Source organism: Psammomys obesus, unplaced genomic scaffold (assembly GCF_907164565.1).
Source record: "Psammomys obesus unplaced genomic scaffold, mPsaObe1.curated_primary_1811, whole genome shotgun sequence".
Lineage (NCBI taxonomy): Eukaryota > Metazoa > Chordata > Mammalia > Rodentia > Muridae > Psammomys > Psammomys obesus.
The window spans coordinates 2,474,532-2,491,438 of NW_026592510.1; the positions used below are offsets into that span (position 1 = coordinate 2,474,532).

Sequence of the window (16,907 nt, forward strand, 5' to 3'; positions counted from 1 at the left end):
CACAGTGCTAACAATAATCTGTTTACAAATGACTTCTAAGGGGACTAAGAAAGGTATCTGACCAAAACTTACTGCTGCAGGTTAGGAAAAACATTTAGTTTTTGGTGCAGAAAGCTTAACCTGTCTAACTTTTGTTCAGGTACCAGTGATGTTACATTTGACCTAGGAGAACCTTAGTAAGTAACAGCTAAAACTAATGCTATCTCTCATGGTCCCAGAAGCCAGGTGTCCAGAGCACCTCTTCGAAAGGTAAGTGTGAATGTGATGGACCTCAGCAGCAGCTTCCAGGACTTGAATGAGGTGTGTTCCTTCTCTTCCTATGTCTAAGAGAGGGCATGCATCGCTAAAGGAGCACTGTCTTCCATGCTAAGCGGGCAAGTTTGACATCATTACATATTTCTTTAATTTATGTGTACTGTGTGTCTTTTTGAGTTGTGACTTGTATGTGTAGGAGCTGTGAGAGGCAGAAGATGGTGTCAGAACCCAGAACAGGAGTTACAGATGGTTCTAAGTTGCCGTGTGGGTGCTGGGAACCAAACCCAGGTCTTTGGCAAGAGCAGCAAGTGCTCTTTACCACTGAGCCATCTCTCCAGCCCGGAAGATATTTTTTAAATAGAATATATGTGTTTTATCTCTTTAAGGCCAGTATCTTACAAATTTATACAATGTTGCTTCTTTAATACAGTCCCCTGACCATCATCCTTTCTAGGCTGTGGGATAGGAATGATGAATCTGGGGCCCAATCTAGATGCTTCCTGTGCAGTCCCGACTTGTGAAGCATGTTAAGCAGACTAAAAACACTGATTACTTCTGGAATTAGTGCCATCTCTCTCCAGCAGCTAGAAGTTAGGCTAATGCGAGGACAATCTGAACATTAAAATGAGTGACATTAATGCGTGATAACACACTAAAAATAATTCTCCAGTTCATATTTATAAAAAGCAATCAAGCAAATAAGATGAGGAAAAGGAGGCTCTTCCTTATGACAACTTCTCTAAGGAGTCAAAGGTCATAAAAATTGCCAATTTGCACCAATGCTATCACTTCAGGCAACAACTCCTGGGATCATAAACAAATAGGTAAAAGATATTGGGAAATGAGATATTTAAGTAGTTTTACAATACTTCAATACAAATGCTATAGTTCTCTGTAACAAAATTTTGTATTGTAAAATTGTGAGTTACAAGGCACTCACTAGCACCTTGTGTTAGTGAGGAAATGGGACAAACTAAAGCCAAGGGCTCAAAGTAGACAACATTAGCAAGGGCACACTTTGACATCACGTGCCTGCTAGGCTGGTGCATCCACAGGGTGCGTTGCTGTCTGCAAAATATTTCCTGCCAGGCCGGGCATGGTGGCGCACGCCTGTAATCCCAGCACTTGGGGAGGTAGACGGATCTCCATGAGTTTGAGACCATCCTGGTCTACAAAGCAGGTCCGGGACAGCCAAGGCTACATAGAGAAACCCTGGATTGAAAAGCCAAAAACCACACACGCACACATACACACACATCTCCCCCCCCCCCCCCCCCCCCGCCAAAACTCTATCTTGACTCTAATAACAGAAATATAAAACAAGCTCCAGCAAGGGCCACTTAATGAAACAAATGACACAGGCTTTAGAAAAATATTACTGTCAATGGAAAACAAACAACATCACTAAGATTAAAGAAACGTGTCAACTAAGCGTCCTGTGCGAGTGTGGGTGGGCTCACTGGCTAGACTTCAGTGTTGCTGCTGTGCCCGCACGGGGTGGGCACAAGCGAGAGGGGTGTGCACCCTGGGCTGAGCTGGACCCACGCCACAACCCCTGAACGCGGCACTGCATCTCTCCGGGTGATGAAATCGAAGAGTTTCGAAGACGCACGTTTGTAACGTAAACAACTGTGTGAATTACACTGAGGTAAACAGAACGGCGAGGTGGGGTGAGTGTGGCGGTGTGGCGACAAATGGTGAATCACTCGGGGAACCGTGGACTTTCCGTGCAACACTCCTGAGACCCTTCCACGGGCTCTCAGAATGTCAAAATAAAACTTGGAAGAGAAGTGAAAGATGAAGCGCCAAAAGGGCGGCCAATGGTCCCGTCCCCACAGGCTTCCAGCGGAGGAATCTGACCACGAACTGAATCACCCTCTGCTCTGAGTGATCTTGTGACTGAATACAAAAGCCGGCTCCTTCCAGCCGAAGGCCCTACTTAGAAAATGCACCTCCTAATTTCACGTTCAGCCTGCTAAGCCTCGTCCTCAGCCCAGGGCACACAGGGGAGAGCCAGGCTCCCCGACTGGTGGGACTTGCCGTCTGGTGGGAGAAGACAGAAAATAGGGAATAGAAGTCAGGTCGCAATAGCTGCTCTGAAGGAAAGGGAAAGCCGAGGGGAACTTTGGGGAAGCGGTGTTTCCAAAGGGGTGGTTAGTGCTCACTCGCTTCACAAACTAAAACCGGAGCAATACGGAGAAGATGGCACGGCCCTTGTGCAAGAATGACATGAAAATTCACAAAGTGTCCTACATTTTTAAAGGGGAGGGGCTAGAGGCCTCTAGTCAGATCATGAGCAAGTCAAGGAACTCAGCTGGTGGGGAAGGGGGGAGGGAAGCAAAACAGCCCCTGAGCAAAGCCTAAGCAAATGGCTGGAGTCTTCTGGCTCAAACAGTTTGAGGATAAGGTCACACAGCCACTCCCACATCATTACTGAGACACTGTCATTTATTCTGACACCTATTTTACTGTCTCCCACCCTTCCCATCTACCTACTCAGCGCCCCGTTTTCTGGACAGCTGGCACAGTGGTGCCCTGAGAAAGGTCCCAGCCTGCTTTGCGCCACTCAGTTTCCCTCCCCACCTACCAGCTACCTCAGAGATACCTTTACCATACATTCCCACTCCCCATTTCTGACACTTTTTGAACTTTCAACCTCAAAACTGGAAGCTCTAGCTTGTGCTGTATATTTACAGCCTCTAGGGTTTCTTTTCGCAGAAGCAACCTTCCTTCAGGGATGTTACAATTGCACCCACATCTCCATTCTCCTTCCATTCAACTTGCTTTTTTTCTAGCTCCCAATTAAGCTCTGCAGGTAGAGACAGCGTCCTGTTCCCTGTTTATAGTGATGATCTCGGAGCCAGGCACCTAGCAATTCTTTGATATCAAGGGGCTGTTTTTACAACAGGGATTAAAAAAGCCAACTTCTTATTGAATCTGATAGGGGTTGCCGAAATGTTGGCACAGCATGCCTTCCAGGTGCTGTAAACTCTAACCACCCTACTATGGATTCAGGTACAGTGTAGCACATGGTGCCGGTCAAGGAGCAGGGTACTCTGTCAAAACTCCCTCAGATATTAGTCATGGTGTGGGAAGCCACACATCAGATAGGTGTGAGGGACGTCAGACAAAGCCTACGAATAGTGACTTACAACATCATTTGTATAGGAAGAATGAATTTTGAGCATGGCTCATATAATTAACTTATCAATGAACTCTGGCATGCAGCCTTGTCACCTGCAATACTGTGGCTGTGGGTATATTTTGCCCATACATTATTTGTGACAGATTTAGAGTGCCATGGTTGATGTGGGGAAGGGTGGCATATATCTATCTGCTTTATATTTGTTGGACTAAGCATATTACAGATTTAAAGTATTCAGCCATTAGAAAATCAGCAGCATTACCCATGAATAATATTTGAGCTGAAGACTGGATGGTATGCGAAACCAAAGGAGAGAAATATGAGCAGCTTAGTGAGTCCAGGGAGGTCAGAAAGGGTATTGGTGCTGTAAAACTATTAGCCTGTGTATCTCTAGTCTCAGTGGACAGTAAGGGCTCCAATCATAACCTGAATGCACAAAACCTAGTCTACTCACAAAAACTGTTGTGAGGCCAACAGTTACAAATTTACTTGGCAGCTCACAGATTTCTCTATTTAGATGCAGTTTGCACATTTGGAATTTTAGGATCACCACCATTTCTAACATTTTATGGAAAGTGGAAACCTGAAGCTCAAGGAAAAAACTTTCAACACTGTATCCAGATACCAGTATTCGTTACATCCCCTGAACTTGCTGACCTATACGCTACTGGTTCCAGGGAGGAAAATGAGGCAGTGAAAGCAGTAAGGAATTTGAGAGAGGGGGAATGGATGGATGGATGGTTGGAGGGAGAGAAAGAGAGGACACAGCCGCAGCGAACTGGCAGTGAGGGACTTCAGTTCTGTATCTCTAATTTTATTCTCTGGTCGGACATACCCCTCTTAGCACTTTCTGAATTCCCATGCTTATAATCTTAGACCACAGAGAACTAAAATGCTTCCAGGGAAAGGGCTCCACTGTTTATTTCACATCCAACTGCGTCCTGTCTTGGTAATTTTCAGGCAGGGTAATTTTTTTTTTTTTTTAAAGTGCTGTAAAGAACATAAGTGTTTGCTACAGTTGACCAAAGTGTGGCAAAGCCCTGGACCAATCAGGCTCAGTGTCTGCAGCATTCAAAATCATCTGTTACCAAGTTCTAAAGCCATTCCTTGTTTGGGGATGCACAGTAAGTGGGGAGTTGTTCAGTCATCCCATTGACTCTTTCGGGGACTACGTACCACCTACCACGAACTGTGTGAGGTGCCTGGAGCACGGTGGTGAACATAAAAACAGGGCCATGTTCTCAAGGAGCTTGTATTCAAGAGGGACTGAGTATTAATTAAGTTAATATCTGCCAAGTCAATACAAGGTAAGGGAATCTGAGTTAGTTACTAGAACACAAGCTTCCATTTTTCTTGTTTTAAAATGATGTTGTTGTTGATACTGTTATTGTGTATGCATTCCCCTGGGCTCCCCATGATGGATACATGGAAGTTAAAAAGCTTTCAGGGGTTGCTTCTCTTTCCACCAGGGCTCTTGGGGATCAGGCTCAGGCTGTAGGGACCATACAGCAAGTGCCTTTACCTGAAGAGCTATCCTACCAGTTTTGGGGTAAAAACTCAAGATGAGACTTTTTTTTTTTTTAACTTCAAACCATTTATTGAGAATTTAGCAACAGAAGGTTGGAAAATGCACTGACATATCTTGTTCATTTCAGGATGAAGTGCAGTATGGCTGATCACTTCCTGTTTGTTAACGTTTCCCATTTAGATGTCAAGAAGTATCTGTGAACCCTAGAGATGTCACAGGCTAAAGAAACCCTTCTACCCAGGGCCCACTTGATGAGCCTGTGAGCTCACTGGTACTTACAGGAGCACAGGTGACTCAAAGGCAAAGTCCTCCCAAGCCTGGCTGAGGACTCATGCAAACCATGCCCCAGCTCCACTGAGGTCTCTCTCAGCAATTGTTTCCTGCTCCTAGGGCACTGAGGAAGACTCTTGTGGGTGTGAAAACCCCGAGATTCCTAAATGTTGAAAGTTTCCTTCCTAAGTCTTAAGGGTCTTCATCCCCCCTCAAGGGATGTTTCGATTTATGGGAAATCAGTAAAAGAACACTGCTTTTCACCTTGACCTTAGGCTTGCAACTGCCCTTTGGAACCTTTACTCTTTATACTTCTTGCCTACTAGGAACTTCCACGGGGTAGGGCCCGCGCCTCTTTCTCTCTCCCTCATGTCTGAGACCATCTATTTGGTCATTGTAGCACTAACTGTGATGGGCACCATGGCAGCCGCCTTTGGATGTTTTTCTGTTCTGTTTCGTTTTGGTGGTGCCGATGTCTTGGGTCACCCTCGCTCCTGTGAGTAACCCCACTGAGACTCCGAGATCACTAAGTTGGACTCTGGTGGGACCGGGACTTTGCTCCATCGCGGGATTCCTTCTATGAGGTAGATAGACATCTGTGTGTCCTGTCTCCCCTGGAAAAGTCTCTCACACAACAGGTCACCTCTACCACACAGAGACCCTTCGTAGGTCCCTGAGCTGCATATAATGTCAGGGTTTTAGAATGGGGAGCTACTAACTAGTCAGCGGTAACTCAGACAAAGGTATACTTTCCTAAGGGGTATGTCCAAGCCTATGTAACACATATGTTACATATGTAAGAGAGGACGTGCAACCCATACACCCACGCCCATCACACACCTGTCCCCACCTCCCTCTCAAGGGTTGGGTCATTTTTCTAAACACTTTAAATATGCAACACAATCCTGACTCTTTCAAACTCTCCCATACTGGGCTCATCTTGATATCTGCCTGCTCTAGTGCAGTGGTTCTCAACCTTCCTAACGCTGTGACCCTTTAATAGAGTTTCTCACGTCGTGGTGACCCCCCCCAACCATGAGATTATTTCATTGCGACTTCGTAACCGTAATTTTGCCACTGTTATGAATCATAATGTAAACATATGGTACACAACCCCCAAAGGGGTCGAGACCCACAGGTTGAGAACCATTGCTCTAGAGACTTACAGAAGCTGGTAAAATCATACAGAGGTAAACCTCTCCCCTGACCCCCGCAATCAATGCTGTAAAAATATTTATTTATTTATCTATTTATCTATTTATTTACTTATCTATCTATCTATCTATTTATTTATATTTGGCTCGTTTTCTTTCTTGCTCTTCATCATGTATTTGGCTCCCAGTTGGCTAAATCAGAAAACCTGCTGCTTGGTCTGCATTGCTTCCAGTCATTTCTACCAACACCCTCCTTTGCTGCTTTCATTCCTTTGGCAAAATCCCCCTATATGAGCGTGAAGCATGTCAACTTTCCGGCAAAGCAAGATCCTTTAGTATAAACGCATGCGAATTCCGAGCCACAGTTTTATAGCAAGCATTGTGCCATATATATGTACATGGCGACTCTCTCCATCCACCTACCCTGTACCAGCATTAAGCACCTCACTATTCGAGCCAATTAAGCAACAAAGCAAAAAAAAAAATCTCAATGGCCTTTAATAATAAATAAATAAATAAATAAATAAATAAATAAATAAACTCCTGACTCTGTATTACACATTCTATCAAGACTCTTAATTAACAAGAAGGATGGATGCCATACAAGGACCACTCACTGTTTGCCAGATAGGTGCTAACAAGGGTTTTAGAAAATTGTATCCTCTTTTAATCTCCACAGAACTCCTATGAGCTCATTTGTATTTTAGCTCCACCCCTCCTCCTTTTCGGATGAATAAACTGAACCACAGAATTAAGTTAACTTTCCCATGGTCAGAGTGTTGGTGGGACTCCAATTCACATTATTAACAGCTTCAGAGGTCATAGGCTTAAGAACTATACCATGTAAAAGAAAAGAAGATGACCGAAAATTATATCAAATTCCTCACTACCACCTTCCACTTCTCCACCACCATCAATATCATCACATTTGTATAGCGTTCTTACATAAACCATTGCACTGAAAACATGAATTTAAAATTAATTTCTTGCCACAACCCCGCCGAGTAAGTGTGACTATCATTCACAGTTTGCAGGAGAAACTGAGAAGAGGTCAAATGCCTGTTCAAGGTCACAGTACTAAGAAGAGGCACATAGGGATGCAATCCAGACAACCTGGTCCTCATGTCCACAAGCCCCAACGCCAAGCCACTGCTCACAGTAATCCCTAGAGCACAGGGCAGCCGGGAGGGTCTACTGGTCGGAACCTCGGAGGCTGGAAAGTGCCACCTCAAAACACAGAACCTTAACTAACCCAAATCGTCAAGAACACATCACAAGGTTTCCACTCAGCTTGTTAAGAAGGTGAAAAGTAACACACTTAAGCCAAGTTTCATCCAAGATGACCCTTAAAAAGGATTTTTTTTTTCTGGAAAACTTAAGTCAATTCAGAAGAAACAAGGTGTTACAGTGGCTTCTTAAAAACCCTTCTATAGAAATTGGTTTTGTTCTTGTAGCATTGGGGTTTCTTAGGATTCCCTGGCGGGGGGGCTGTGGGTAGTTGGAGGAGGAAAAAAAAAAAAAAAAAACGACAGGACCTCAGTCCCCTGTCCAACAAGTAGCTCCATTAATATATTTTACATACTGGGCTTCCCCGTAAAGTTTTGCTATGAGACTTTGTTCTAAGCGGGCAACCCTTCTCAGCTGTAACTCCCTTCCCGTCTCTTCCCTGGCTTTAGCATTTCTCCTTCTGCTTCTTGCAGTGTCGTGTTTTCCCAAGCTCTGGCCATTCTCTCCCCTGACCCTCCCTTTCCACTCCCTCCTGTCAATCATAACCAGCATCACAGCTGATGCTTATCGGGTGGCAGGCTCTAGTTAAACACTTTTATATCAGTTACATCAGGAAGAAACACCCTTGTAAATTGGGCTCTGTTATACTGATCCCATTTTCAGAAGAGGAAACCAAGGCTTAATTTGCCTATTGTCCAATGAATGCTCACCAGGCAGGTGATAAAGACAGAAGGAAAGTCTAGTCAGCCCACTTCAAAGCCCTCGACTCCTTACCAGCAGGCTACCCTGCCCTTCACCCATTTCAGTATTGTTCCACTTCCCACTGGGACTTTGTTCAAGACTCAGCCTGCTGAAAAACCAAAGACAGACAGGAAGCACCTTTCTTGAACAGTTTTTCTAGCAAGTCCTGAACACCACTAAGCACTGCAGTGCCCGGTCAGAGCGAGGCAGCATCTGCTCCCAATGCTGACTGTCCGTCAGGTCTCCTCTTGTTGCCTGGACACCACTGAGCACTATGCTGCCTGGTCACAGCACAGCAGGAGCTGCGCGAAAAGCTGTGATGCTGTTGAGTGTTGGTCAGGTCTCCTCTTGTTGCCTAGATACCACTGGGCACTGTCATGCCTATCACCGCGCAGCAGCATCTGCTTGTGATGCTGTGACTGGTGGTCTTCCTGTGCTAGAACGCTTCTCAGAAAGAGGCCACATTGCCCGTTCCAGGTGTACAGCAGGAAGATGTTTAATAATATTAATGAAATATTAATATTTCAAGATGTAAAACAATATTAATGTTCAATAACGTGATGAGTCTTGGCAGATAGTCAGGGTATCTGTACTCTAGTGCTGGGCAATCCCCTGAAACAGGTGCTGTCCCTGGCCCCTCCCCAGTTTCCTCAAGGGCTCACCTGGAAGTAGCTTCCTGGCTCCTGAGCAGGCTAGGCTACCCCAGAAGTTAGCCTTGGGCTAAGATTGTGCCAGCCCCACTCCTGGTAAATACAGCACTACAGCTTTACTGGCAGGGCTCCTCAGCAGGCTGAGTGAAAACGCGGGGAGCTAATGACCTCAGGACACAGTCTCAGGCAGGGACATGTGGGCAGCTGATGGACAATATCCCGGTTCCCTTCCCACGTGAGTGGGTGACTTTGGAGAGCAGAGACTGGTCTCTGGGGTCGTCTGAAGGGTCTGGGTTCCCATGGCCCACAGCAGAGACTCCTCCCTTCCTGAGTGATGTTTCTCTCCTGGTCCCACCTCCATTACTTGCCTGGCAGTATTTTGGGGAGGGGGTGCTTCGCATGTCCTTGTGATGGGAGGGAGGGGTCACTGTGTCACACTAATCACCTTATTATCCCACATCTTCACTTGCCAGACAGGACAGCTCCATGAATACCTCTAAGGCTTCATCAATGACAGCTGCAAAATTTCACTAGCAAACTAAAACTGACCATAAAGTTTAGTTTTTTTTTTCTAAAAATTACTTATTTACTTTTATTTTATATGTGAGTGCTTTGTCTGCATGTATGTTTACGTAATGCATGTTTGCCTGGTGGTCAAGGAATCTAGAGTATAAGATCCCCTGGAGCTGGAGTTAAGGTTCACGGTAAGCAACCGATACGGGTGCTGAGAACCAAACGTAGGTCATATGGAAGGGCAGCAAGAGCTCCTAACAACTGAGCTATCTCTCCAGCCCCAGAGGCCACTAGTTCTGAGAGAAAATCCTGCACCATATCTTAGAGATGACGCCACGTCTCACCTGCAGTAATGTGGAAGCTGCTCAGAGGCACAGTGGAGGCTTTCGAGCTGCACTGTCAAGGCGTGCTTTAGGGCTCTGCAGAGAAGGACTTTTCTCAAGGTGACCAAAACACAACGACTGAGGGAGGCTGGCTATCACAGCCAAGTCAAGAGAGGCCTGAAGAGCTATTCCAGCTTCAGACTCCCATGGGGCTGGTAAACGGTTTAATTTGATTAATTCCTCCTTTACCTCCCTTCCCCCACCCATCCTCTCTGTGTGTGAATGTGTATGTGTGTGTATGTGTGTGTGAAAGAGAGAGAGAGAGAGAGAGAGAGAGAGAGAGGAGGGGAGGGAAAGCAAGGGGAGGTAGAAGATAGACAGACAGACTCTCACTGAATTTGTGGCTAGGCTGGCTGCCATCAACTCAGTGATCCCGTTGCCCCTACCCCCACCTCCCCACCAGGACTGGGATTACAGGCACGCTTAGGGACACACACAGCTTTTTTCATGGGTGCTGAGATCCGAACTCAGCTCTCGGTGCTCCTACAGCCAAGCTGTATATTGAGTTACTTTTCCCGCCCCTCATGCCCACCTCTCTTTTACAAAGGATGCCACCTTCAGCCTGCAAGGACCAAATCAAGGCAAGTAAACTTTAACTTTTACATATCAATGTCTCCAAAACTGTACCCTGAGTGGAACTTTACTCATGGAGGCGCAGCTGTCCCCAGAACCAAGAAGGGAGTGGTAGAAGGAGAGAAAGGCAGCAGAGGCTTTAAGTGAATGGAACGAGCCAGACACAAACCTGTTAGGTTTAAGGCGCAGTTTCAGTTTCTAAACAAAACAGAAAATACATAAAAGGTCATCAGAGCCGGTGAAACTGAAAGCTGAGAACACAGCTGAGGCAGCCGGAGAATGATGACGTCAGAGAAACATCCGAGGAGGGCTAGCACGGGCTCCCTGGCGGGCCACACTGACTGGATATACGCACAGCCAAGACTCCCGGGGTAGACTCACCCCTATCTGACTTCAGGAAACTCCATCCGACCCTCAGGGTGTGCGCCACAGGATGAGAGGCCAAATGTCACATGGAAATTCCCAGTGAAGTGCATGGTCAGTCGAATCGGTTCTACTGTAGAGCCCAGGGGGATCCCCAGGGTGCTGCCAGCAGGCAGAGCCTTGACAGAGAACCTTGCCAACAGCGGAAGGGCAGGCAGCCTGGGCTCCCGCTGACAGACTTGCCTGTCCGGAGGGAAGGGCTGGTGACTGCTTTGCTCATGGCGATGCCCAACCATCACCTCCTCTGTGGCACTGTGACCGAGAGACTAGAGGTGTGAAGGCTGTTAGAGAAGTGATGGCTACTTAAGATGACTATTCTGCGTGGAGTCTAAAAGGAGGTGAAGGGTAAGTTTTATCCGAAGGGGGCTGGCCACACAGAGAAAGGAAAGCACCAAGGATAAGGACAACACTGGTGCCCAAGCTCCCCGTGCTAAGGATGCAGGTGTGGCTGAGAATGAGCAGAGCGGCTGGCTCACTCGGGGCCTTCTGGCTTCTGCGTCAAGATGCAAAACCGCAGGGGCAGAGTTGGGTAGAATGACATAATCTGGCATCCCTAGTCTTCTCGATTTCTGTTTAAATGTGAAATGTCCCCTTTCAGGCTCACACGCTTGGTCCACAGTTGGTGGCGTTGTACTGGAACGGGAGGAAGTGGGTCACTTGGGGTGGGGGTTGAGGTTACAGCGCCCGCTTTGGGGCTGTCTCTTCCTGACGCTGCCACAGTACAACCACCCTATACTCACCCTGCCACACTGGAGTCACTCCTGTCACCATTTGAGTCCCCTGCCACGATGGACTGTGCTCCTGAGCTGTGAGCCAGGCACAATCCTCCTACTTCCTAGCAGCTACTCCTTCACGGCAACAGGACAACTGACAAGCCCTCACAACCTGACCAACTGAACATGCCCTGAGCTCACTGTCTCAGCTCTAAGGATGCAGGCTTTGTGAGAGGAGGCCTGGGCCACTGATGGAGTCTCACTTATCATGGGTAACTAACACAATGAATCAACCAGGTTCCCTTCATGAATGACAGTGTGAACCCATAGACAGTCAGGTGTGTGTTTAGCCAACTGCTGTAAGGACAGAACAACAGATATCTGTATCTACTTGGGACACTTAGAAGGTGTCCCCAAACAAATTATGTTTCTCCTTTCTAAAGACTGACGCCAAGATTCAAGGGTTCGAACATACGAAGTTCACTCACTAATCACGTGATCAATGAGCGTATCCAAGAGAGGCTATTACAATAATGAGACTGAAGCAGGACAGGGCTTTTGTGAGGTTGGAGGAGGGCAGATCCTGCTCAAGGCAAGAAGGAGGCTGAGGGGAAGGACCAAAGGTCCACTGAAACCTTTACTCTGCTGTCAGCGCTAGGGTTTCCATTGGCCCAGGTGTTTCTCGGGTGTGGCCTCTGGTTGCAAAACCGCTGTTTGTAATTCACCGGAAAACCAAATGTGTCCTTTATATAGAAAAGCTTCATAATACACCAGTAGTTTGCTGCTCCCATTTCTGTTGTCTGAAACAGGGTTTCTCTGTATAGCCCTGGCTGGCCTAGAACTTGCTATATAGACCAAGCTGGCCTCAAACTCACAGACATCCTCCTGCCTCTTCCTTCTGAGTGCTGGGATTAAAGGTTTGAGCTTCTGTGGCTGAGACCTGGTTTTTAAAAATTAGTTTGGGTGTCTTTTCACAATACTTAACTTTTTAGATCAATTCAGTCTCAAGGTATAACAAAAGTGATTTGTGTTTTTAATGAAAAAAATGGGAGTAAAAAATATTATTGAAATGTGATTGGACAAAATGAGGTTCTTTTGATCCTGGAGAGAAGGGAGGGGGTGTGTCTGTACTGGGGATAGGGTGGCCGCCCAGGACCAGCTGCCAGAGGCATCAACAAAGCTGTGGTTCTACTTTCTCTCCCAAGGCTCCCATTGACCCTCCACCAGCAGCCCTTTCTTCACACAACTCAGAAGTCCACTGTGAGCTGAAAAACCTTCATTTAACCTCATGCTCTACCCCTTCAGTGTAAGAAGCAGGCTACCTTATAAGTCACAGCTGCCAGGGGTTAAATGATGTAGCACAGACGGACTGCTCAGCACAATGCCTGAACAGCCGAAAGCCCTCAGGGGCTGTCAGCATGGCCTGTGGAGATCTTGCTGCCCACAGCTACACATCTGGACAGCCAACCCTGGAAAATAATATGCCAGGGAGAGGAGCACACTTGAAGAACCTGGGCATCTCACATCAGACACCAGACACGCCAACAAGCCTGCAGATGATGCCAGCCCTGAACTGTTGAGTCTACCCTCTGAATACCATGTGGAACAGGGACAGGCCACACGGCCAAATTCCAGACTCAAGAAACTGCGGGCGGGAACAGGTGATTACCGTTGTCTGAAGTCATTAAGCTTCGGGTGGGTTGACACACAGGATCAGATAACCAGGACCCTGTGGTTATTCCAGTCTCTTGACTGCTCCTAGAAACTACATCATGCTATTAGCCTGTCTGACAGATAAAAGATATGTGGTCCCCCTCATCCTGCACGGGGAAGCATGAGCCTGGAAGCTTCGGTGAGGGGTCATAGCTTGTCGTCCTAGGAGTCCCTATGAGCCTGTGACTTCATGACCTGGGACAAAACCAGTCCATGGGGAAGGGGGTGTGTTGAAAAAAGAATAATACTAGTGAAAACTGTGTAGTCAGCAAGTATAGACTTGGCTCCTTCCTTATGGTGGACGCCTGAGGGCAGGGTGATACTGTTTTCAAGCTAAACAGAGAGATACTGAATGTCTGAATGTGTGTGTGGTGTATCTGGGGAAAGGGTAAGCGGTAAAAACACAGGAGTGCCAATAAGCCAGTTCTCACTGAGGAGGAACTGGGTGATTGTATGTGCCAAGGGTAGCGTGTGGTATTTTGTTAGGGCACTGTGGAAGTTCTCTCTGGGGATGTAGCACTTCTGTTGAAAGTCGCACAACTGAAGCCATGGGAAGATTTGAGATAGCAAAGAATAAGACATTACAATAAACACGAAGGCCCTGGGTGGGAGGGTCCACGGCTCTCAGCCCTCAGTTTCCACGATGCCATGGCTGCTCAGCCCACAAAGCTATCAAGGCCTGGGGAGCACAGCTCAACGGTAGACACTTTGCCTGACATGTGCAAGGCCCTGTGTTTTATGCTCAACACACACGCAATGACCCTTTCCAAACTTGAACTTTACACGGCAGAATGCAGGACTGGGGGTTGGAGAGATGGCTCCATGGTTAAAGAGTACATGTTGCTCTCACGCAAGACCTGGGTTTGGTTCCCAGCCCCCAAGCAGTGGCTCACAACAACTTTTAACTCCAGTTCCAGGGACTCTGACAACGTCTTCTGACCTCCAAGGGCACCAGGAACTCATGTGGTAAAACAGGAAAACATGCAGGCAAAACACTCAGTACACATGTAAAAAAAATTGTTAAAACTTTAACACAGGACTGGTTATGTTTTGTTTACATTTTAGCAGAAGCTTTTACAATTAGTGCATCTCTCTACTGGGCACTTTTTACTGAATCCCCGGACTCTCTCGGCACACCTTTTCATTCTGACCTGTCGGTATCTCCTTACCGCTTCACCCTCTTTTCATTAGTGTCCGCACTTGCCTTTCTCAGCCAGCACCAGGTGGAATACCTGGGGAAGCCCACTGAGCCATTCCCACACACTCGCAGACTTGTACGGACCTAAGACCTCATGTGGCGCCCCTGGCCAGCAGGGAATAGAACAGATAAGGAGAACCTCTGCTTCTTATCTCTACACTCGGTCCTGGTGATCTCCTTCAGTCAGGGATTTCAATGCTACCTCTGTGCTTTCAAACTCTACCTTTCTCTTCTTTTTTTCTTTTTTTATTATTATTATCATTTATTAAAATTTATTCAGTTTGTATCCTGGCTGTGGCCCCCTCCCTTATCATCTCCCAAATCCACCCTCCCTCCCTCTTCTGCCTCTATCCTCTAGTCTACTGATAGGCAAGGTCCTCCTCTTCTTCTATTTGACCCTAGCCTATCAGGTCTCATCAGGACTGGTTACACTGTCTTCCTATGTGGCCTGGCAAGACTGCACCCCCCACGGGGAGGTGATCAGAGAGCTGCTCCTGAGTTCATGCCAGAGAAAGTCCCTGCTCCCTTTACTAGGGTCACCATTTGGAGACTGAATCTATGAGCTACATATGAACCGGAGTTTTAGGTCTTCTCCATGCATTGTCTTTGGTTGGGGTATCATTCTCTTCAGGGCCCCCAGGGCTGTTTTTATGGCTCTGTTGGTCTCCTTTTGGAGCTCCTGTCCCCTCCAGGTCTTTCTATCATGCATGTACACCTGCTCACCAGAAGAGGGAACCTGTTCTCATTATGGATGGTTGTGAGCCACCATTTGGTTCCTGGGAATTGAACTAGGGACCCCAGTGCTCTTAACCTCTGAGCCATCTCTCCAGCCCCTCTCCAGGTCTTTCTATCTCCTCCTTTCATAAAATTCCTGTATTCTGCCCAAACTTTGGCTATGGGTCTAAGTCTCTGCTTCAATACCTCAATCAGTAGGGTCTTTCAGAGGACATCTGTGGTAGGTTCCTGTCCTGTTCTATGTTTTCTCCTACTTCCAATGTCTATAGTGTTTATCCTTCTGAATGAGGATTGAGCATCTTCCCTAGGGTCTTCCTTGTTGTTTAGCTTCTTTAGGAATATAGATTTTAGTATGTTTGTCCTATATTATATGTCTAATATCCACTAATAAGTGGGTATATACCATGTGTGTCTTTCTTCTGGGATACCTCACTTAAGATGATCTTTTCTAGTTCCCACCATTTGCCTGCAAATTTCATGATTTCCTTATTTTTTAAAAGCTGAGTAGTATTCCATTGTGTAAATGTACCAAAATTTCTGTATCCATTCTTCAGTTGAGGGGCATCTGGGCTGTTTCCAGCTTCTGGCTATTACAAATAGAGCTGCTATGAACATGGTTGAGCAAATAAATGTCCCTGTTGTATACTTGAGCATAATTTGGATACATGCCTAGGAGTGGTATAGGTGGATCTTGAGGAAGCACTATTCCTAATTGTCTGAGAAAGCGCCAAATTGATTTCCAAAGTGGTTATACAAGTTTACACTCCCACCAGCAATGGAGGAGGGTTCCTCTTTCTCCACATCCTCTCCAGCGTGTGTTGTCACTTGACTTTCTGATCTTAGCCATTCTGATGGGTGTAAGGTGAAATCTCAGGGTCATTTTGATTTGCATTTTCCTGATGATTAAGGACATTGAGCATTTCTTTAGGTTTTCTCTGCCATTTGATATTCCTCTATTGAGAATTCTCTGTTTAGCTCTGTACCCCATTTTTTAATTGGATTACTTGGTTTGTTGGTGTTTAACTTCTTAAGTTCTTTACATATTCTGGATATTAGTCTTCTGTCAGACATAGTGTTAATGAAGATCGTTTCCCAATCTGTAGGCTGTCGTTTTGTTCTGATGACAGTGTCCTTTGCTTTACAGAAGCTTTTCAGTTTCACGAGGTACATTTCTCTTCTTACAGATTCTTGTAACCAACTGTTTACTCTACAGATTTTCTCTGGCTACTGTAATGAATTACCCAATTTAAATTTTATTATTTTATAGTTTTATGGTCAGGTGTTGGTGGTCTTGAGGCTGTAGGAGAGAATAAGTTTCCTTGCCATGTCTATTTGCCACCCAGATCCTCAGACCCAGGCCCTCCTTCCTCCAGCTACAGTCAGCAACAACCCCCTAGTCATTCTTCAATAGATGCCTCAGTTTCTGACCACCGTGGACTTTTAGAGACTGGTGTAAATAGGTGAGGCCACCCAAACAACTTGTCATCTTGAGGTTAACCCACTGGCATTTGCAAAGGCCCTCAATGGCGAAATACTTGAGAACCACTGTTGCCTACCACACCGTGGTGTCCTTTGCTGGATGGCTGACAGGCATTCAGTATGTCCAAACTGACCTTCACTCCTCCCTTCACACCTGCTATTTCTTCTTCTTCATCCTCCTCTTCCTCTTTTTTTCCCCCCCAGCCA

At 46.4% G+C, this 16,907-nt stretch overlaps 1 protein-coding gene and 1 non-coding gene across 5 annotated transcripts in view; one reads left to right on the forward strand and one right to left on the reverse strand.

The window, feature by feature from the left end:
- Pcgf5 (polycomb group ring finger 5) overlaps window positions 1-16,907 on the reverse strand; it is a 107,498-nt gene that overhangs the window by 67,309 nt on the left and 23,282 nt on the right. The gene's annotated exons all lie outside the window — the stretch shown is intronic.
- Window positions 2,413-2,514, forward strand: LOC129682036 (U6 spliceosomal RNA). Its single transcript, XR_008720909.1, has one exon. It is a non-coding gene; the product is annotated as a U6 spliceosomal RNA (small nuclear RNA).